Genomic DNA, 23159 nt, shown 5'->3' with positions numbered 1-23159 from the left:
TGCTTCATACCTGAGCTACTTGGATCAAGATTAGCTTGCGGGGACCCTTTGTAAGTGTTCTTTCGTTCTTTTCATTCGTTTTAGCGTAAAAGTCAAACTTTGTTTGACTTTCTATATTGACCAGTTTATGGTCAATGCGAAGTTCGTTTGAACTTCATAACGTGAGCGTGATCACGATGGTTATAGTCCCTAGTGACTATACCTACTGATTACCACGTTATCTAGGCTCAGTGACGAGTCGTAGTTTCGGCCAAAATGCGCATTCTTGCGTATTTTGTAACCAAACTACTCATAGGTATCAAAACCGTTTGTTTTGATACCAAAGCTATTTTCTAAACTTAGTTAAGCATGTTTTAACATGCTTAGCTCGTCACTTTTAGTTTAGTGCTTATATAGGGTCGTAAGGTAAGCGATCTAAACAATCGCTTATACTTTCGAACCCGACCCGTTTGGTCGATCATTAGGATCCGACCAAACACATTAGGTGACCATAGTTGTACGGGGAATAACCTTCCGAGGTTATACCTTATGGTCACATCGTTTGAGTAGTTGTATAATAGGTAGTATATATGCCTTAGGTAAATGACCAAAATGCCCTTTTTACGCCAAAATTCATATTAAGCATATGTAACATAACTTTTGATATCTAAACTGATTTGACAACAACATTAGACATGCTAAGGCATATTTTACTTATCATAGGGCTAGTTAGGCGTTCCAAACGCGTTTTACGCGAACGACGCGTTAAAGTAGCATAAGCTACCGAAACGGGTCGTAATGGGTCGTGAGCACTTAGGTTAGGTTTCATTTTAGTATGCAGACTTTGTTAAACCATATTACACGAGTCTCCATACTCGTTTGGTTTACAAACCCTCATTCTATCCAATCCTCCGATTTAGGTCCGGTATATTAACATAGTTACCTATATTAGGTGCCGTTTGATATCCGTGATCTGTAGCATTGTTTGGTTGTTACACAAGGACTTCTAAGCAATCTCAAGTGAGTACATAGACCCCTCTTTTACTGTTTTTCAAACATTTTGGGGTGAAACACATGTGCCTACTTGTTACTTTCATGTTTCCATGTTTTCATATCACATACTTGCTATGTTCATTAGTACACTATTAGTACATTGTTTTACATTACATTTCATGCTATGTATGTCCATTGTGTGCATACTTAGTACATTGTTTTACATTATATTTCATGCTATGTATGTCCACTGTGTGCATACTTAGTACATTGTTTTACATTACATTTCATGCTATGTATGTCCATTGTGTGCATACTTAGTACATTGTTTTACATTACATTTCATGCTATGTACGTCCGTTGTGTGCATACTTAGTACATTGTTTTACATTACATTTTGTTGCATATGCTCATCCAGCATATGAACACATTATATTACATTATGTGAACCATTTGTATCTATTGAACCATGTGAACCATTTGACAATAGACATTTGACTATACCTAAACATTTCTACAATTGCTAAACATTACATCTTGATGGTTTGGTTTGAGTAAGTTATTTAAGTAACGAAGCGTGTGTAATATGATACAAGCATGGTGGATACGCCGCTGGTACTTCCTATATATAAGTGTTTGTATGGTATTACATATCGTAGCGTTATTTGAATCATTTGAATTTGAGACATATAACATTTTATACAAATAACATACTTTTCACAAGACATTGTTTTACAAACAACTTATCTTATACAAACTCATTTTACTTGGTTATTCATTTAACCTTACATTTATTTATACATATCATCTGATCTTATCATTTTTCAAATGATTTACAAGACAAAGCAAATTACAAGGTTCATGACTAAACATTTTCTCAAACATAAGTCATGAATTCTATTTTCACAAAACCTATGTATCTCACAGGCATTTTTATGCTGACGTACCTATTTTCTCATGTGTTTCAGAATATGATGCATAGGATTTATCAAGATACACTTAGGCGGACTTGGGCCTTAGTGACAATAAATGATGCAAGACTAGTTATTTATGTTATATTTCTTTGATTGTCAAGACATTGTAACTCTCTTAATCAATAAACCAATATTTCAATTTCCATGTGTTATGAAACAATGATTCTGTTACAACACTCTCCGATGTTTCGCCACGTTTTGTTGTTTTACGTGGTCGGGGTGTGACATTGCATGTATCCTGCATTGCTAATTATGCATTAATTTGAAAATAAGCATTCTGTTGACTTTTTAAAGTAAGCTTTGACTCGACAATTAACATAGTTAGAGTGGGAATCTGGAAATACCCTTTTAAGGGTTTATTACCCACATAATTACCTACTCAAAGGTATTTTTAATTCGTGATTTGACTGGACAAATTTTAATTAATCACGAAGTCAAACCTTAATTACGACGGTTTGACTTTTAGCTAATTAACTAAGCTAAAACGAATTTAGAAAGGTTAAGGACACTTAATTAGGATTAGGGACCACTAGGAAATTGGCTTGATGTCCAGAGAGCTCCAGAGATGATCTTTTTGCAAAGTTGTAAATGAATGAATGAAATGTTCACAACTTCATGCTCCTTATATATGGAATTTGATCATCTAGGATCATGCCAAGGGAGTCTACAGGTGATACAAGATCATTACAGGTGCCCCCTATGCATGAAATACCATTGGGGCAGCCCCTGGTATAAGAAACAAACGTTTTAAGTCGGTTAACAGCCTTAACAGGCACCTGTCCACGTTTTCTGATACTGGCACTCTCACGCGGGCCGCGTAAGCCCATAAGGGGATCTTACGCGGGCCGCCTGGCCTGTCAGAACCAGCCAAACAAGTTTAAACTTTGCACTTTTGGTCCCTGGTCCTTTGTAACGTGGTTTTAAGTCCCAATTTTGCTATTTCAGCCCTCTAACTTGATTTTTAAGGGCTTTAGGACTTTTACTAACTTAGTTAAGTCCTTGACTAACTTTGTGAACACTCATAAGGCCTTAAAATTCAATGTTGACGCCTTTAACCCCTCGTACATGAATTTGATCATAACTTTCTCATACGCTAACGAAACTTTATGAAATTTTTACCACATATTCTAGTGAGTATAATTTACCATTACAAAGCTTCAGGTCTGCTAAAATGTCGCCCAGAGGTATACTTTACACATGTTGACACATTTAGCCCTTGTAGTTTATAATTTCTCACTTTCTTTCATATTTAGCTTCGTATGATCCATGATTCATTCGTTTGAAAGTATAAACATCTTGTAGGGCTATTTTTAAATATAATTATCCATCGTTGACACTTTGGACCCTTATATTCATATAGTTTTCCCCGTTTGTCAACATTAGTCATTCTAAAGTATTCTTTCACACGTTCAGAGCTTGTGACACGTGTTCATACATTATTGGACACAAATTTTCAAGGTGTTACAAAAATAAAACAAATAAAGGACCGAATTTAACATTTTTTTCTAAAGAAAAACGTCAACAAGTGTTCTCGAGTGCATCTACTTCAAAAGTCATCACGCCAATCTGTTTCTAAAAGGGAACTAACTAAGTCTCCAAAGATGTTTCTTCTTGTTTGAAAGCTTCCGCTTCCATTATAAGTTTCTTTCTTTATTAGGTTGTTCTAAAAGTGTTAGACAACAATTCCAAACAAAGCGTGCTAGGGATATCGTTCCAAAGTATTGGAGGTTAGGGGAGTGTGAACGAACGTGGTATTTACAACTAGTCGCAAGCTAAAAAAGATACATGATTCTTATCATATCGCTAGTCCACCAAAACTCTTTGATGTGATAGCAAACTCCACTCGTAAGAGTACCGTAGGAAATGTGGATTGACATATCAAAAAGCTACTATGTAGTAGGAATATAATCATTGTATTGTGATGATACTAAACGGAGAGCTGCAACATACTTGTCAGCTCGATGACTAACACAAACATGTGTACTGAGCTTTCCAGCAAATTGCGAAACTAAATTTCGATGACGAAATTCTTTTAACCGAGGAAAACTGTGACAACTATGAAAATCTCAGTATATCCTAAATTGATGCAGTGTGTTACATATGTAACAGTATGCGGTCGTGAATGTTTGGACAACTCTGGAAACACGAATTGGCTTATACATGAACTATAGTGTATAACAGAGATGCGTTAGAAGACAAGTTTTAATTATAATGCTTGTAGTGATGCCTGAGTAAATACGATGAATTAAATCCCGATTGTCGAAGCATGAATTAGCGAATATAACAAAACAATCCTAAGCATGCCTCAGATGAATCCGAGGGTACGTTATAGTTAACATGTGAACAACATTGACCAACAGTGCGATATTGATGCCTCGGTGTGCTGAAACATGTTAAACGGAGAATTTCTATTTAACAATACGTAGACCATATAATAACGATTTGGTTACGAACGAACGTACCGTGATCGATTCTAAGAGTACATAATTGCTTAAACATACTACATAGACCATAACCTAGGGTTTGAGGCCTTAACAAATATGGGCACATTAAACGAGGCAGTTTCCGATTAACGAAATGCCTTTGATTTAACGCACACAGAAACAACCAAGCATGCATTGTAGAGTCAGGCAAGCCTAAAAACACTTATATAATACCAATATAATATGTTTAAAGCGAAAAGGTAAAAGCGTACAGGTTTTCGTTGTATTGTGTTGTCTTGTCTTGTCTTGTCTTGTCTTGCCTTGTCCTTGTCCTTGTCCTTGTCTTGTCTTGTCTTGTCTTGTCTTGTCATTACAAACGTTTGAGTTTTTAATGGCACTTTTTGTTTGCCATAAAAGATACGAAAAAGCTTTTGTGACACTCACGTTTATCATCTATATTTTAATTAACTAAAATCATTTTTTATTTACAATACAAAATAAAAATAAACCTATAAATATAGAAATCATCGTTTCAAATAAAATTTCAATCGTCTTCCAAACATATTCCAAATGTTTACAAAAAAATGTCTATTGCTTGTGAAGTTTACATGTTAGAGAAAAGACGAAGGTTAGGGAGTCATATGCATATCCCTTGTGCCAGATTGAAACTTTTTCAACATTTCTGCCATCAAAACAAAACAAACTGAAGTCATGCTTTCTCACTAAACTGCACTTTTCATAATGAAGAAAACAAAACTAAAACCAAATTTAGTGCATAAAATCATAATAAAACAGAGAAAATTCTATAAAAAATAATCAAACAAACCTTTCTTTCTTCTTTACTGAACTTGGCAGCTGGTGTGGTGGTAGTTTTTCCAATGACAACACCTGGTCTTCAATTTGATATTAAAATCTGTAATTTATATGAAAATAATCAGTATTAAAACTTATAATAGATGGGTAGGATGAGAATGATAGAACAAGAATTGATGTTGACTTGTTTTGTTTTTCTTACTTTAATTTTCTACTTCTTTATAGGTTGATTTTCTTGAGCCAGACTAGGTCTACCACCACTCTTATTTGTACGCCTACAGATATGTAAAAAAGAGTGTGAACAGTGTAACCAAATGTGTTATAAGATCACGAATGATCACAACAATCAATGATCAACTGAACCAGTCAAAGCCAACTTTTTCACAATAACTAGTATTTTCGTGTATTTGGCTTGTGATTTAAGTGAAGATGGACTCTGCACTAGAAACTCTTCTGGATGTTTGTTGCCTACTTCAGAAAAAGAACCAGCAGGTTGATGGATCATTACCCTCATAATATAAGATAATAAAAGGATTTTTCTATTTTTCATGATACGAGGGGAAGATACAAAGAAAGATAAAAGAATAATAAGAAAAAAAGATAGAACCGAACAACCGTACAGGCGTTATGCATTGCATATGGCTCTACAATAAAATTGACCCTTACCTTCCATAAAATAAAGAAAAAAATAGGATCGATCAGACCTCAATCTGTAAATGATCAACTTACCATCCTTTCTTTCAGAGGAATTCAAAAATACTATGATGGCTCCGTAGCTTTATATTTTGATTATATTGTTTTATCTGTTATTTATTTGTCATTTAGCAATCCCATAGTGGCTTTTTATTTTATCAAATAAACTAAGGAAAAAAATTATTTTTTGCTCTATAAATATTGTTAAGAGACCTCAGGTGTGAAAAAAGTTTGCGACGCTGAACTGGACTTCCAAGAATAAAATAGGAAATACTTTTTTATCATATTACTCTCTCGATACATAATCTAATGTTTTGAAAACAAATTTTCTTATATCAAATTCAAAGTGCCATGCTATTATTACTTAATATTCATATTTCAGAAGGCCTCATAGTCTTCTTTTTTCTCTCAAATAGAAGCCTCATTGGTGCCAAGCGTGAGGGAATGCTAGACGTTTGGTAATTTGTCTTCCGACCAGCATAAAAGATCCCATTGAAGTGGCTGATCCCTTGCATATTGTATGTACATCTGGTTGCACAAATTGCATAGTATCATAAAGAGCCACTCCCAGTATTACCCATCCGCCAAGAGAGTTTATAAACAAATACAGATCTTGGGTATCATAAGACCAATCAGTTGACTTGAGATCTCACTATCTGTGACACTCTAGGTTTTTCCGAACGTACACGTTGTAATTTTTGCGTATATATATATGATATTAAATGAAAACGTGATCCTTTATGCATTTTATGTGTCGTATGTATTATATATATATATATATATATGAGAGTCGAGACCACGACCCGAGACCATGACTCGCAACCACCCGGTTGCGAGTGGGCCACTCGGTCTCGAGTGGGCCTTTGAGCCGTAACCGGTTTGGGCCGAAACCCTTAGCTTATGTTGGAACCTTGTATATAATCCCAACTTCCCCCTCATTCTTCATTCTTTAGTCACCAAACACAAACACACTTCTCCTATTTCTCTCTCACTAGAAAACCCTCTACAAACACCACTTCCTTCTCCAAAAATCTCGGTTCAAGCAAGGATCTCGGACAAGGACTCGGTCAAGATCATCACTCGGACACTCCATCTTCTCTCATTCTCTTCTCTTTGTTTTCGGCTCCCCCTTTTCATAACCGGTTAGTGTTATCTTTTTGTATATAAGATTTATGTATGTTGTATGAACTAGAAATGCTTGGTTAGTAAGTGTTATACATGATTTTTGGGTAATTTGTGAAGTTGAACTATGTGTGTTAAACCTTATGTATGAATACTTGCTAACATGCTTGAATGATTATAGAATAATGGTTTAAGGATGATTAGGGCCAACCGAGTTATGTTAATATCACTAAATGTATGTTTTCTTGTTCTTGCATGACGATTCTTGCTAGAAATATGTGATTTTTGGTTCAAAAATGTATGATTATGTTAAGGAGAAAACCCTAGAAAATTATGAATGTAAGATGAACTTGTTTGAATGTGGTTTGAAGATTCAAAAAAAATGGCAAAGTTTGATCTAAGTTTACTAATATTCAGATTAGGCAAAGTTGTTTGTGAAACCTCATTGGCTGTTGCCCGATTTGGGCCTGATTACTTGGTACAAATTGGACTGTCTTATCTGCATCATCACGTGTACATGAAAGGGACAGCTTCCGACTCGCAACCACACGATTACGACTCGAGACCACGCAGTTGCGACTCGCAACCATAGCATGACAAGTCGAAACCACACGATTACGACTCGAGACTACGACGGTTGCGACTCGCAACCACAACGTGACAACTCGAGACCACGGTTGCGACTCGCAACCACAGCGTGACAAGCCGAGACCACCTGGTTGCGACTCGAGACCAGCCGGTTGCGACTGGGCTGTCCATTTTGGTTATTGGGCCAATATGTGTTTAACTTGGACTATCTGTTGACTGGATTATGTATTACTGTTGACTGCTTAAATGTTTAGGCCGGCCCAATAACCCCATGACTGTTTACTTGTATGCATGTTACGTACCTGTATGTGTTTTACGTGAATGCTTGTACACCAAACCTGACCTATACCGGTAACCATGTTAGGACGTGGTGACCAACGTGATTGACAAGTAACCTAAACCTACCGAGCAACCCAAGGTGAGTTCACAACTTAAAAGCATGCGTCCCGGTGGTTTGGGACACGAGACTAAAACAATCCTATCCCCTTGTAAAAGGGGATACCATTTACATTCCTTCCCTAGTTACTGGGAACAAACCTACTTTTCCTTCCCTTGTATTGGGAAACCTTTGGTTAATTACTGTTTATACGGATTGCAACTAACGGCACTAAACGAAACTCTATCACTCAAGTCCCTACTACAAATACCGATTAGTCGCCGGGGTCAGGCGAACGGGTTATTAGTTGATAGCGCTATTTAGGTTTTACCAGCCTCACACCGTGCCCTGGTTTGGGATCGGTCGTGAACTAATGTACTCTGGCATCCGTCAATGATGATAGAACATTGACATCAGGGCATCCTGCGGAAACGCAAACGGTTACCTAGTGTTCGGTATTGGAAAAACAGTTTAGTCGCTAACTTTTGGGGTAGCTCCCCATGGCATGTATAAACGGATAAATTAACTGGTGAAACAAGTTTTTGGTAATTAAAACTGGACAACTAGTGAACTCACTCAGCATTATTATTGACCCCTTACTGCATGCTTTGCAGGTAACCAGTGACGAAGGAGCTTGCTGCTTGGGAACGAGTAGTGTCTGTCCACCCTTGTGTTGGGTGTTACCTTATTTTGAACTATGGACTTTGTTTTAACTGTCTTACTTATGCTTCCGCTACTTATTAACTGTTTGAACTTAAAACCTTAAACTCTGGACTTGATATTTGCTAATCTTATGGTTAGTAAGTATTACTTTTGTTATCAACTTAACTATTCAGTATAATTGGTGGCTGGATCCTGGTCAGTCACGCCCTCGAAGCGGGTGTTATCCGCAGGTGGATTTTGGGGGTGTGACACTATCAACCTCTTGACCTAAAAAAAGTAATCTTTCTCGATAAAGTCGATTGATTATGGTCAAATTATATCCCTTCGGGACCGTACAGGCGCCTTTTGACGCATACGGTTCAAAAAAAAATCAATATGTAGATTCTAATACTTTTTCTTTTTTTCATAGCAAGTTCCTTCTAACTTATAATAATAGGATTTTCTTTGATTTTTCACTAAATACGAGTTTGTATTCCTTTCCTTTTGTCTTCCTTTCCTTATCTATAATATATTAAAAAGGAGAAGTGATGTACAAGATGGTAATTTTGCCACGCGTATCAATTTTAAAGCAATATGTACAACAAAGATAAAGCAGGCAAATTAAGATAATCTCCGTATTTTTAAGACGCCTGAGGGGCAACACAGAGATTTCAACCCTACATTTATGTCTCTGATCTTCACATTTAATTAAGTTATTGATGAATTTCACCACGTCATCCTTCTATCTACCTCTTAAACCCCTAAACAAGCAGTTGATCGGTCCATCATGTAGTTGATCGGTCCATCATTTTTTATATGAACCTGCAATCGCTCTTTAGGTGAAGATTTATCATCCAAACGCACAAAAGATCTTCATCATCATCTTCTACTCAAAAAGGAGAAGTGATGTACAAGATGGTAATTTTGCCACGCGTAGCAATTTTAAAGCAATATGTACAACAAAGATAAAGCAGGCAAACTGAGACAATCTCCGTATTTTTAAGACGCCTGAGGGGCAACACAGAGATTTCAACCCTACATTTATGTCTCTGATCTTCACATTTAATTAAGTTATTGATGAATTTCACCACGTTCATCCTTCTATCTACCTCTTAAACCCCTAAACAAGCAGTTGATCGGTCCATCATGCAGTTGATCGGTCCATCATTTTTTATATGAAACTGCAATCGCTCTTTAGGTGAAGATTTATCATCCAAACGCACAAAATATCTTCATTATCATCTTCTACTCCCAAATTCCCAAATCTTCCATCTAGGGTTCCGATTGAGACTTCCAGAGGTATGTTTTTAGGTTTGATTATGTTTGGTAATGATGATAATCGAATGAGACTAATCTATACCTGTGTTTTGAAGTTGTAATCGGTGTTTAAAGGGACGGATTGAAGCTGAAGGTGTTATCATCAAGAAGCCGACCACGGTGCGTGTCAAATAATGATTCTAATTATACTTTTGCATCGATTGTTTACTTTTGTTTTATTCAGTTGAATCATTGAAAATCAGATGAGTGGGGCTAGATTGTGTTCGATATTGGGCGAATTAGGGTACGGAGGTCTCCAATCTTGAATGCATTTGCTCCAGCTTTCGAACTCTCGGTATTTCCTGTCTCTAGAAACCATCCAATTACATGTTTCTTTTTATATGCATTATTGTTCTCAGATTGCTTTCTAGATTGTAGGAAGTTCAATTTTGTAGTTAGGCTGCTATTTCACAATGTTCTTGGCCCCAATTTGTTAGTCAGGGTCAACGAGTTTTCTATCTTCAATAGAAACATGTTAGATAGAGCATGTTTAATACTGATACTGCTAGAGGATCTAATATTGTGTTTGTGTATGTGTTTGAATTTTCAGGTATGAACAGTTTACATATAATGTAAACGACATGTCTACGACTGTAAATATGTGATAATGATTCTCGACTGAAGCAAGCATGGTTTGTATTTCGCATCCATGATTCAATTCATTGTAGTTTGATCGTATTTGGGATGTGTGTTTGGCCAATTTGATGTTTGTAAGCGTTCTCGTCTTTCTTCTTCGCACCATTTTATTTTTATTTTTATGTGAATTGGTGACGTTCATATGTAAATGATTACAATTTAGTGTTGATTGAGTAACTGATCTATTGATTTACGTGTTTAGCTTTTCAATTTGACTGTGATTATATTTTGACAGTTACAAGATCTTATATTTTTACTGTCGAAAGTAACAATGCAGGGGTCATGGCTCCTCCGTTCACGCTTTCAAAAGATAAGATTGAATTACAGTTTGCAACAAATCATTTAGGTATGTGCCTATCAGTGTTTGAAAGAATAAACAGATCATGATTTTGATTATCTAATTATTTAAAGTGTGGTCTTCTTTCAGGTCATTTTCTTTTGACGAATCTGTTACTTGAGACCATGAAGACTACTTCACGGGAGCACAAAAAAGAAAGAAGAATAGTAAACGTGTCATCGATAGGTCATTATATGGCAAATAAAGGAATTTACTTTGATAAAATAAACGATGAATCAAGGTATACGACCCAAATTCATTGCACGTATTTGTAGCGACATTTGGTGTGTGTATGTGAACGTTTACGGTTTTTTCTATGGTTCAGTTACAACCCCTTATACACCTACGGGCAGTCAAAGTTGGCCAACATATTGCATGCCAATGAGCTAACAAGACAATTTAAGGTAAAAAAAAAATTAATTGTGCTATTTATCAACACATTATAATTGACTCTCTTGTTAACCAGGAAGAAAGAGTGGAGTTAACAGCAAACTCGCTGCATCCTGGTGCCATTGCAACCAGTCTTTTACGTCATCACAGCTTTCTCGAGGGTAAGAATTGGAACCTTTTAACTTAAGCTCTACTGTTTAAACCTCTTTGTTACATATTGTTATTGAATCAGGTGTAATGAACTGGGTTGGTAAATACTTCCTGAAAACTATCCCACAGGTTTGTGTTGGGCCCCACTGAATTTGCGTTTCTGAACCTAACTTTCCATGAAACTGACACTTTGGACCCTTTCGATTTTCAGGGAGCTGCAACTACATGTTATGTGGCGTTACACCCACAAGTCAAAGGGGTCAGCGGCGAGTATTTTTCAGACAGTAACATAGCAAAGCCAAGTTCCCTTGCTAAAGATTCTGATTTGGCTAAGAAACTTTGGGATTTTAGCCTGAGCATGGTGGCTCTATAATTAGACTGAATATAGTGAAATATTGTAAGATTTGCTTATATGGTTTCATGCATGAGGATTTTTTTTACTTGCAATAGCAAGGTGCAATCTTATTATCTTTAAAAGATTTGTAATGTGACATGTAATATTGTAAATAAGACTTGAACACTTATTTAAGTTATTATCATTGTTAGTGCATACGTCTATCGACTTCGTCTTGTATCGAGTCTTGCATTGTTCAGGGTACGAAGTTCAAAAAAAGTGTCAAAAGTTAATTTCGCATGAAAGGATCTTTGGGTAATTTTGTGACACCTGTGTCACTTCAGCCATCAAACAAACACCAAACCAATGAAATATTGTATTTCATACTTGGGATTTGTATAAACATGTGTATCATTTGCACATATCAACTCTTGTTCGATTTCGGGCTTTAGATCGCTTTCTGGAGGGTTATACGCGCACTGATGCGTAAATATAACCAGTTTAATGCAACAAACACTCCGGAATAGTGACATAGGCTTAACATACCTTAAATAACCTTTACATAACTTAGAAATAAGTTTTGGAAGGTTTGGTATGCCGAAATCAAGTTTATTCGCTTACAGGGACTAAATTCGACAAACTGCGAAAGAATGTCGATTCGTACTGTAACGAACATTCTGGAACTTGATCATAAGTTAAACATACCCTAAATATCCTTTACATAGCTTAGAAATAGGCTTTGAGGGGTTCGATATGCTAAAATAAACTTATTTGATCAATAGAGACTAAAAGCGTCAAAAGTGCATAAGTTTGCATTTTCACGCATATCTTTCATCCTGAATATATCCGGACATCCAAAAATTTATGTAATCATTAAAATATTTTATTTTAGTTATTGGAATAATAAAATTCCATTCGTCGCGTAATTTGGATCGTTTTTGCGTTCATTACGATTTCCGTCGTAATTAACCGAACAACGCAACCGTACGACCAAACAAACCGACATCCGAGATGTTTTTGAGCATATTTTAAGTTCCCTATACTTTAACTTTATTTTAGATCCTTTAAATGGGGTTAACGGGGCTTAAAAGTGCAAAAAAATCAAGTTTTACAAGTGTAGGGACCATTTTTGAAATTTCTGGCAGATAGATTGAACCTGGTCCATTTTTGAGATATGATGGTTTGAACCCATGGTTTTAAAATACCATGGGCTGGTATTTAATGGTTTATAAAATACAATGGGCCATTCTAGGGGTGCCCATGGTATTAGAAAACCATGGGCACATGTGTACGGTTGAGATTAAATCACGTTTTTCGACGAACGATCTCAACGGTTCAAGGAAATCTATAAATACCCAACCCAACTTCATTCATTTCCCACATTTAATCTGATTCAAAGCTTTCTAAGTGGAAGTATATACTTCCTACCTGAAAGCGAATCAGGTTAAATCTTGCGGGGACCTTCTGTAAGTATTCTTTCGCGTTTTTCATTCATTTTAGCGTTAAAGTCAAACTGCGTTTGACTTTCTGCATTGACCAGTTTATGGTCAACGCGAAGTTTGTTTGAACTTTATAACGTGAGTGTAATCACGATGGTTATAGTCCCTAGTGACTATACCTACTGATTTCCACGTTATCTAGGCTCAGTGACGAGTCGTAGTTTCGACCAAAATGCGTTTCCTCGCGTATTTTGTAACCAAACTACTCTAGGGTATCAAAACCGTTTGTTTTGATACCAATCCTATTTTCTAACCTTACTAAACATGTTCTAGCATGTTTAGCTCGTCGCTTTTAGATTTGTGCTTGTTTAGGGTCGTAAAGGTAAGCGATCTAATCAATCGCTTATACTTTCGAACCCGACCCATTTGGTCGATCATTAGGATCTGACCAAACACTTTAGGTGACAATAGTTGTATATAAAATAACCTTTTAAGGTTATACCTTATGGTCACGTCGTTTAAGTAGTTGTATGATAAGTAATTCTTATGCCTTAGGAAAATTACCAAAATGCCCTTTTTACGCATAAATTCATTTTAAGCATATGTAACCTAAGTTTTGAAATCTAAACTGATTAGACAATAATATTAGACATGTTAAGGCATACATTACTTGTCATAGGACTAGTTAGGCGTTCCGAACGCGTTTTACGCGAACGACGCGTTAAAGTAGCGTAAGCTACCTAAACGGGTCGTAATGGGTCGTAAGCACTTAGGTTAGGTTTCATTTTAGTATGTGGGCTTTGATTAACCATATCATATGAGTTCCAATACTCATTTGGTTTACAAAACCTCATACTATCCAATCCCCCGATTTAGGTCCGGTTATTTATGTAGTTATCTATATAGGGTGCCGTTTGATTCCGTGATCCCTCTAGCTTTGCTTGGTTGTTGTTCAAGACTTCTAAGCACCCTCAAGTGAGTACATAGTCCCCTCTTTTACTGTTTTTCAAACATTTTGGGGTGAAACACATGTGCCTACTTGTTACTTTCATGCTTTCCATGTTTTCATATCATATACTTGCTATGTTCATTAGTACACTATTAGTACATGATTTCATTATGTTTTTGCTATGTATGTCCATCGTGTGCATACCTAGTACATCATTTTACATGACATTTTATGCTACGTATGTTCATTTAGCGCATACTTAGTACATTGTTTTACATTACCTTTTTATGCTATGTATGTTCATCATACTTAGTACATTTGTTTTTCATCACATGTTTATATTTTGGGTATGACATTTGGTTTGTTTAAGTGGGACAATATACATTCATTAACTTTGATCACGCCGCTCGTTAGTAGGTAATGGTACCATAGGAATTGACAACTCCCGTTCCTGACATCCTGGGTATGTTTGGATGGAAGGAATGACCGAATTCGATTAAAACATTTAGACAGATAGACCTTTAAATTCGTTTAGGGGTTTATCACCACAGTCACAAGGCTTGAATGTATGCATTTTAACAATACCGCATAAATGTTTGTATTCAGTATAGCATGCATTTCCACAAAACATAACATTGATTTAAACTACGTTTTACTTCAATACATTGTTTTGTGCATTTTTACACATGGTTTAGTGGATACATATTTCACTTGCCAAACATGACATTTTGTTTACACATTACATGATTGACATTTGACATAGACATTTTGACATGGTTTTCACAATGACATTTGACAATTGGTTTAGACATGGGCAATTTACATTGGTAGTTTGTTTGGGTAAGTGACTTAAGTAACGAGACGTGTGTAATGTGATACAAGCATGGTGGATACGCCGCTGGTACTTCCTATATATAAGTGCTTGTACTATATTACATGTCGTAGTGTTATTTAAATCATTTAATTTGGATTTACACATTTTTACACAAATAACATATTTTTCACAAGACATTGTTTTACAAACAACTTATTTTATACAAACTCATTTTTACTTGGTTATTCATTTAACCTTACACTACTCTTTTACATATCATCTATCTTATTATCGCTTTTCAAACGTTTTATAAAAGCAAACACTTAAACTGGATTCATGACAAGTTTTCATTAAACATTTTCTTAAACCTAAGTCATGAATCCTATTTTCACAAAACCTATGTACTCGCCGGCATTTTTATGCTGATGTATTTTCACATGTGTTTCAGGTACGATAGTTGATGATATTTGATGATGATATTGATGCATGCTCACATAGGATTGGACAAGGCCTTAGTGACCATAAAAGATGCAAGACTAGTTAAATTTTGTTTTACTTCTTGTTTGTTAAGACATTGTAACTCTTTATATCAATAAAACAACATTTCAATTTTCCATGTGTTATGAAACAATGATTCTGTTACAACACTCCCCGACGATTCCGCCACATTTTGTTGTTTTACGTGGTCGGGGTGTGACAGAAAAGTTGGTATCAGAGCTCATGGTTATAGGGAATTAGGTTATTAGTAATGCTTTGACCTAGTCTATAACCTTCCTAGGACCCTAACGCGAGTTTACTTGCGTTTAGTCATAAAAACAATACCGTCACTTATCCTTAAGTGACAACCACAATAAGAACATAAATTTTGATCTGCCTTGAAAACTAATCATCTGTTCTAGGATGATTTATTATAAGGTTTTGAACCCTTCCAGTTTGACTCATATTTGGCTTAGTGCCTTTTGAGTTTTCAAACTCGTCAAAGTTTGGGTCTAAATAATGTGAACACGTGCAAACTGGAAGAGTGAATGCCTGTACTCTGAGTTTTCTGTCTAAGGCTAGAGTGTTCGTACAAATCCGCAGTATCGGACCAGTCACTCTTACCTGGGAACTCTTGGGGTGAGTGTTCACTTATAGGCGAGCATGTCTTCAGCGATGCATTATTATGACTCGTTTGCTTTGATTTGTCACCGTCTCATTTGTTTGCCTTAGGTAACAAACAAATGATCGCAATTCGTATGCATTGCCTTTCTGTTTTGTTTATCCGATAACATTTCATTTGTTGCTTCCTATGTCTTTCATTTTCTCCTAGAATGTCTCTTCATCTCAACAACGGTCAAATGTCCGAGCAAACAGCCAAATTTGCCCAGCAAAAAGGCGAAGTGATTTTGAAATCTGTGGATCTAGGCATTGCCATGTCTCGTCTCAAAAATGCAGCCACTCAAGAGTCACCAAAGGAAGCAGAAGTCAAGCCTGCACCAAAATCAAGGAAGCGTAAGGCTTCAAGGAAACCCGCAGCAGTTACACCTAATCAAGCGGGACCTAGCCAAGTGGCAGCGCCACCAGCTAGGAAGCCGTACATAGGAACTGCCCCATGGTGCAAACGATGCAACCGTCAGCATTCAAACCTCATACCCTGCTCCAAATGTAACTACTGTGGATGGTTGGGACATTTGATTAACATATGCCGCTTTGCTATCCAAAACAAAGCTGTTGGAAATCTTGCTGCTACCCAACTCCAAGTCAACCCTACTCAAGCTCGTCTTCCGTCTGGTACTTGCTACAACTGTGGCGAAACGAGCCATTTCAGGAACAAATGCCCAAAGATTGTCAATGCAAATCCAACCCTTGGATAAACATTTGGCCAAGCAGAAGATGTTGTTGTCTTATGCCTTTGTTTCTTTTGTTTTCTTGTATTGTGAAACAATCTGTTTTGTTCATAAATAAAAGTCGTTGTTCGCAATTCTGATATACAAATGTAGTTACATGTGTGTATGGCATTTCCCTATAATACCTACATCAAGGAACTATGTTCTTTACAAACTACTCTTGTGATTCTCCCTTTCAAGTGATCGCTCATGATTTCCTTAAAAATTTTAAGTACTCGTTTCATTCTAGGAGACGAAGTACAAGAAATAAAGCGAAATTATGAGTAATCATGCTTTTTGCACATCTGTGTCCTTCAATCCTTGGTTAAGGGTATTTTCAAATCTCATACCCATTACGTTCTGATTCTTCAACATGCATAACATAAGTTTTCAAAAACAACCCCCATGATTTCAAAAACATTGTCTATATTTTCAAAAACAACCTTCATGATTTCAAAAATGTTTCATATAGTTTGAAAACAATATTAATACAATATAATTACTTATATCAAGTGCATGATTTCAAAAGCATCATTCATGTTTTCAAAAACCTTATATTTTCAAAATTCATCTTGCATGATTTTAAAACATTTTTCTTTAAAATATACCTACCTAATACACCTACTTTATGATTTCAAAAGTATTATATATAAGGTTTCCAAAAACATTGAACACATATTAGAACCCCATGCATAGTTTTCAAAGTATTTTCCTCATACATTGACTTAACCTTCAAATTCCGCTTCATATGTCGCCTTGGCATATCTAGCATTTCAACTTCATAAGCATTTTTACTTCATGTTTTGACTTAAGCACATCTAGTGCAAGGTTTCAAAACATCTTCAATTCCCAAAATCCATATGGGATCTTTTTATCTTCACAATTAGATTCTTGTGGATAATTGTCATTCAAATCAGAATCCTTAATTGGATTCCTTGTGTACCTTAATTCGAACATTTCGGTTCCTTGCAATCGAAATCAAATTTCCTATTTAAGATCTTTCTATCTTCATAGTTAGATTCTTGATAATGTTTAAAGCACCAATCAAAATCCACTGATTGGATACCTGGTGTGCTTTAAATGCATGTGCACAGTTAACAGAACAAATTAAATCATGACAAATTTAAAATCAAGATAAACAATTTTGTGGTTATGTGACTATGTGTTTATGCATTTTGTGTTTCCTTTTATGCATTTTGTGATTTTGTATACTCTGGATAATTCGTTATCCAAATCCACATAGAACCTTTCGTATTTTTATATGAGGGATTCGTAGTAGGATATTCAAAGGTACTATCTCAAATCCTTAATTAGGCTTCTACGTGATAGTTAAGACCCATGGATTTTATAGTGCCATTCCATCATTCAAAGAGACCCCTTTTAGTGGTCTAGGTCAAAAGATTGATTCAAAATCTGGTTGAGAATGACATGTGATGATATAAGCTGAAAAGACTCCTTGGCGGTCTGGAGATCATTTATTGACTCAATTAAAAAGGACCCCATTATGGTCTAATTACAATCATCACAGGCTCGTTCATCGTTTTCCTCCCCTACACATTATAAGATGCACTACGTGACTATGCAAGGAATTACGTAATTATGGATGCATACATAATTATGAAGTTCAGTGCACGGAAACCGCGGTAAGACTTATTATGTGTAAGAACCAATAGTGGCAACCATAACAAAATGTGAACAATATAATAGAGGTACGGTGGACGCACCAATAACACTTTATATACTTGTATATAAGTGACCCTCTCACATTGCAAGCATGATGTTATTTAAAGTTACTAGAAGTTCAGGACTCTAACCAGTGCTGTTCGATCTTTTCAACTTCATGTTTCAAGCTCTCACAAGTTTCCTCTAAATAAATTTCGGGACGAAATTTCCTGAAGTAGGGGAGACTGTGACACCTGTGTCACTTCAGCCATCAAACAAACACCAAACCAATAAAATATTGTATTTCATACTTGGCATTTGTATAAACATGTGTATCATTTGCATATATCAACTCTTGTTCGATTTCGGGCTTTAGATCGCTTTCTGGAGGGTTATACGCGCACTGATGCGTAAATATAACCAGTTTAATGCAACAAACACTCCGGAATAGTGACATAGGCTTAACATACCTTAAATAACCTTTACATAACTTAGAAATAGGCTTTGAGGGGTTCGGTATACTAAAATAAACTTATTTGATCAATAGAGACTAAAAGCGTCAAAAGTGCATAAGTTTGCATTTTCACGCATATCTTTCATCCTGAATATATCCGGACATCCAAAAATTTATGTAATCATTAAAATATTTTATTTTAGTGATTGGCATAATAAAATTCCATTCGTCGCGTAATTTGGATTGTTTTTGCGTTCATTACGATTTCCGTCGTAATTAACCGAACAACGCAACCGTATGACCAAACAAACCGACATCCGAGATGTTTTTGAGCATATTTTAAGTTCCCTATACTTTAACTTTATTTTAGAGCCTTTAAATGGGGTTAACGGGGCTTAAAAGTGCAAAAACAATCAAGTTTTACAAGTGTAGGGACCATTTTTGAAATTTCTGGCAGATACATTGAACCTGGTCCATTTTTGAGATATGATGGTTTGAACCCATGGTTTTAAAATACCATGGGCTGGTATTTAATGGTTTATAAAATACTATGGGCCATTCTAGGGGTGCCCATGGTATTACAAAACCATGGGCACATGTGTACGGTTGAGATTAAATCACGTTTTTCGACGAACGATCTCAACGGTTCAAGGAAATCTATAAATACCCAACCCAACTTCATTCATTTCCCACATTTAATCTGATTCAAAGCTTTCTAAGTGGAAGTATATACTTCCTACCTGAAAGCGAATCAGGTTAAATCTTGCGGGGACCTTCTGTAAGTATTCTTTCGCGTTTTTCATTCATTTTAGCGTTAAAGTCAAACTGCGTTTGACTTTCTGCATTGACCAGTTTATGGTCAACGCGAAGTTTGTTTGAACTTTATAACGTGAGTGTAATCACGATGGTTATAGTCCCTAGTGACTATACCTACTGATTTCCACGTTATCTAGGCTCAGTGACGAGTCGTAGTTTCGACCAAAATGCGTTTCCTCGCGTATTTTGTAACCAAACTACTCTAGGGTATCAAAACCATTTGTTTTGATACCAATCCTATTTTCTAACCTTACTAAACATGTTCTAGCATGTTTAGCTCGTCGCTTTTAGATTTGTGCTTGTTTAGGGTCGTAAAGGTAAGCGATCTAATCAATCGCTTATACTTTCGAACCCGACCCATTTGGTCGATCATTAGGATCTGACCAAACACTTTAGGTGACAATAGTTGTATATAAAATAACCTTTTAAGGTTATACCTTATGGTCACGTCGTTTAAGTAGTTGTATGATAAGTAATTCTTATGCCTTAGGAAAATTACCAAAATGCCCTTTTTACGCATAAATTCATTTTAAGCATATGTAACCTAAGTTTTGAAATCTAAACTGATTAGACAATAATATTAGACATGTTAAGGCATACATTACTTGTCATAGGACTAGTTAGGCGTTCCGAACGCGTTTTACGCGAACGACGCGTTAAGTAGCGTAAGCTACCTAAACGGGTCGTAATGGGCCGTAAGCACTTAGGTTAGGTTTCATTTTAGTATGTGGGCTTTGATTAACCATATCATATGAGTTCCAATACTCATTTGGTTTACGAAACCTCATACTATCCAATCCCCCGATTTAGGTCCGGTTATTTATGTAGTTATCTATATAGGGTGCCGTTTGATTCCGTGATCCCTCTAGCTTTGCTTGGTTGTTTTTCAAGACTTCTAAGCACCCTCAAGTGAGTACATAGTCCCCTCTTTTACTGTTTTCAAACATTTTGGGTTGAAACACATGTGCCTACTTGTTACTTTCATGCTTTCCATGTTTTCATATCATATACTTGCTATGTTCATTAGTACACTATTAGTACATGATTTCATTATGTTTTTGCTATGTATGTCCATCGTGTGCATACCTAGTACATCATTTTACATGACATTTTATGCTACGTATGTTCATTTAGCGCATACTTAGTACATTGTTTTACATTACCTTTTTATGCTATGTATGTTCATCATACTTAGTACATTTGTTTTTCATCACATGTTTATATTTTGGGTATGACATTTGGTTTGTTTAAGTGGGACAATATACATTCATTAACTTTGATCACGCTGCTCGTTAGTAGGTAATGGTACCATAGGAATTGACAACTCCCGTTCCTGACATCCTAGGTATGTTTGGATGGAAGGAATGACCGAATTCGATTAAAACATTTAGACAGATAGACCTTTAAATTCGTTTAGGGGTTTATCACCACAGTCACAAGGCTTGAATGTATGCATTTTAACAATACCGCATAAATGTTTGTATTCAGTATAGCATGCATTTCCACAAAACATAACATTGATTTAAACTACGTTTTACTTCAATACATTGTTTTGTGCATTTTTACACATGGTTTAGTGGATACATATTTCACTTGCCATACATGACATTTTGTTTACACATTACATGATTGACATTTGACATAGACATTTTGACATGGTTTTCACAATGACATTTGACAATTGGTTTAGACATGGGCAATTTACATTGGTAGTTTGTTTGGGTAAGTGACTTAAGTAACGAGACGTGTGTAATGTGATACAAGCATGGTGGATACGCCGCTGGTACTTCCTATATATAAGTGTTTGTACTATATTACATGTCGTAGCGTTATTTAAATCATTTAATTTGGATTTACACATTTTTACACAAATAACATATTTTTCACAAGACATTGTTTTACAAACAACTTATTTTATACAAACTCATTTTTACTTGGTTATTCATTTAACCTTACACTACTCTTTTACATATCATCTATCTTATTATCGCTTTTCAAACGTTTTATAAAAGCAAACACTTAAACTGGATTCATGACAAGTTTTCATTAAACATTTTCTTAAACCTAAGTCATGAATCCTATTTTCACAAAACCTATGTACTCGCCGGCATTTTTATGCTGATGTATTTTCACATGTGTTTCAGGTACGATAGTTGATGATATTTGATGATGATATTTGATGATGATATTGACGCATGCTCACATAGGATTGGACAAGGCCTTAGTGACCATAAAAGATGCAAGACTAGTTAAATTTTGTTTTACTTCTTGTTTGTTAAGACATTGTAACTCTTTATATCAATAAAACAACATTTCAATTTTCCATGTGTTATGAAACCCCCTTCTAGGTTTCCCACATACGGACATGTTCATAAAAGCGAAACCATCTTCTAGGTTTCCCACATACGGACATGTGGTTTTCCACATATGAACATGTGGTTTCCCACATATGGACATGTCGGCAAATCTCGTACAATGTGCCCTAATCTAACATTCTAAGACTAAGACTCGATACAAGAAGAAGTCGACAGATGCATGCACTAACAGACTCCCCCTCAGATGTTGACGAGTCTTAAGTGTCGAGTCTTCGCATCTTCAGTCTTGATCTGTCTCTGGGCTTCACTCTCTCAATCTTTTCTTGCAGGTCTTCAGACTCCCCCTTGCGATATGCTGGCATTTCTTCAGTTCATCAGCATCATCAGCTTTAGGATCGTTGTCTGGCTTTCCATCTAACAACTTCTCAATATCAATCAGCCTGACTCTTCATGTCTCAAGATCATTGCCTGGCTACCTCCAATCAGAGTCCTCAGGTATTGGAACCTGGCTCTCATCTAGCTCAGATCTCATGAACGAATAACCTGGCACATCTTATCCTGCAAAAGCTCTACCTCAAAGTAAATTTCTCTCACATACATATTTCAAACATAAACACATGCACTAACTCAGAATCTCTTTCAAAAACAAAATGATTTTCCAATCTGATTAACCACTTTAACGTTTGATAAAAAATAATCAGTTTTAAACACAAACTCCCCCTCAAATTATACTCATCATGTTTAGCACTCAGAATTTTGAAAATCAGCTTTCCAATACCAGTTGTCGAAAATCTTTTTGAATTTTTTTAAAACTTTTTGCTAAAACACACTGCAAATCTTTTTGGATTTTGTAATAAAGAAATTGTAATGCAGTAAAGGAATATTTACACACAATATTTTTGTGAGTTCGTGTAAAAGGATCATATCAGTTTTTGAGACAGGTCACCAACACCGTTAAGCTTTATTTCATTTTAAGTTTTAAACAATTCACCTAGATTGCCAGTATATTTGTCCACTTAAATTTTCACACAAAGTTCAATTAATCCGAGATACGATGTTAATGTTTTAATGACTTGAA

General features: G+C 35.9%; 1 long non-coding RNA gene and 1 other non-coding gene across 3 annotated transcripts; both read left to right on the top strand.

Moving 5' to 3' along the window:
• The first annotated feature begins 9974 nt into the window (after nucleotides 1-9974).
• LOC118482880 lies at nucleotides 9975-11033 on the top strand. Of its 2 annotated transcripts, none has more exons than XR_004869105.1 (3): nucleotides 9975-10040; nucleotides 10105-10902; nucleotides 10984-11033. It is a non-coding gene; the product is annotated as an uncharacterized LOC118482880 (long non-coding RNA). The 2 variants fall into 2 exon arrangements; XR_004869107.1 differs by having other exon boundaries at nucleotides 9983-10040; nucleotides 10124-10902.
• Nucleotides 11034-11216: 183 nt separating this feature from the next.
• Nucleotides 11217-11973, top strand: LOC110885391. Its single transcript, XR_004869104.1, has 4 exons — nucleotides 11217-11297; nucleotides 11360-11444; nucleotides 11516-11562; nucleotides 11645-11973. It is a non-coding gene; the product is annotated as an uncharacterized LOC110885391 (transcript).
• Nucleotides 11974-23159: the final 11186 nt, after the last annotated feature.

Source organism: Helianthus annuus, chromosome 10 (genome assembly GCF_002127325.2).
Source record: "Helianthus annuus cultivar XRQ/B chromosome 10, HanXRQr2.0-SUNRISE, whole genome shotgun sequence".
Lineage (NCBI taxonomy): Eukaryota > Viridiplantae > Streptophyta > Magnoliopsida > Asterales > Asteraceae > Helianthus > Helianthus annuus.
The sequence above is the reverse complement of the archived record's forward strand: the minus strand, read 5'-3'. Positions and strand labels throughout refer to the sequence as shown.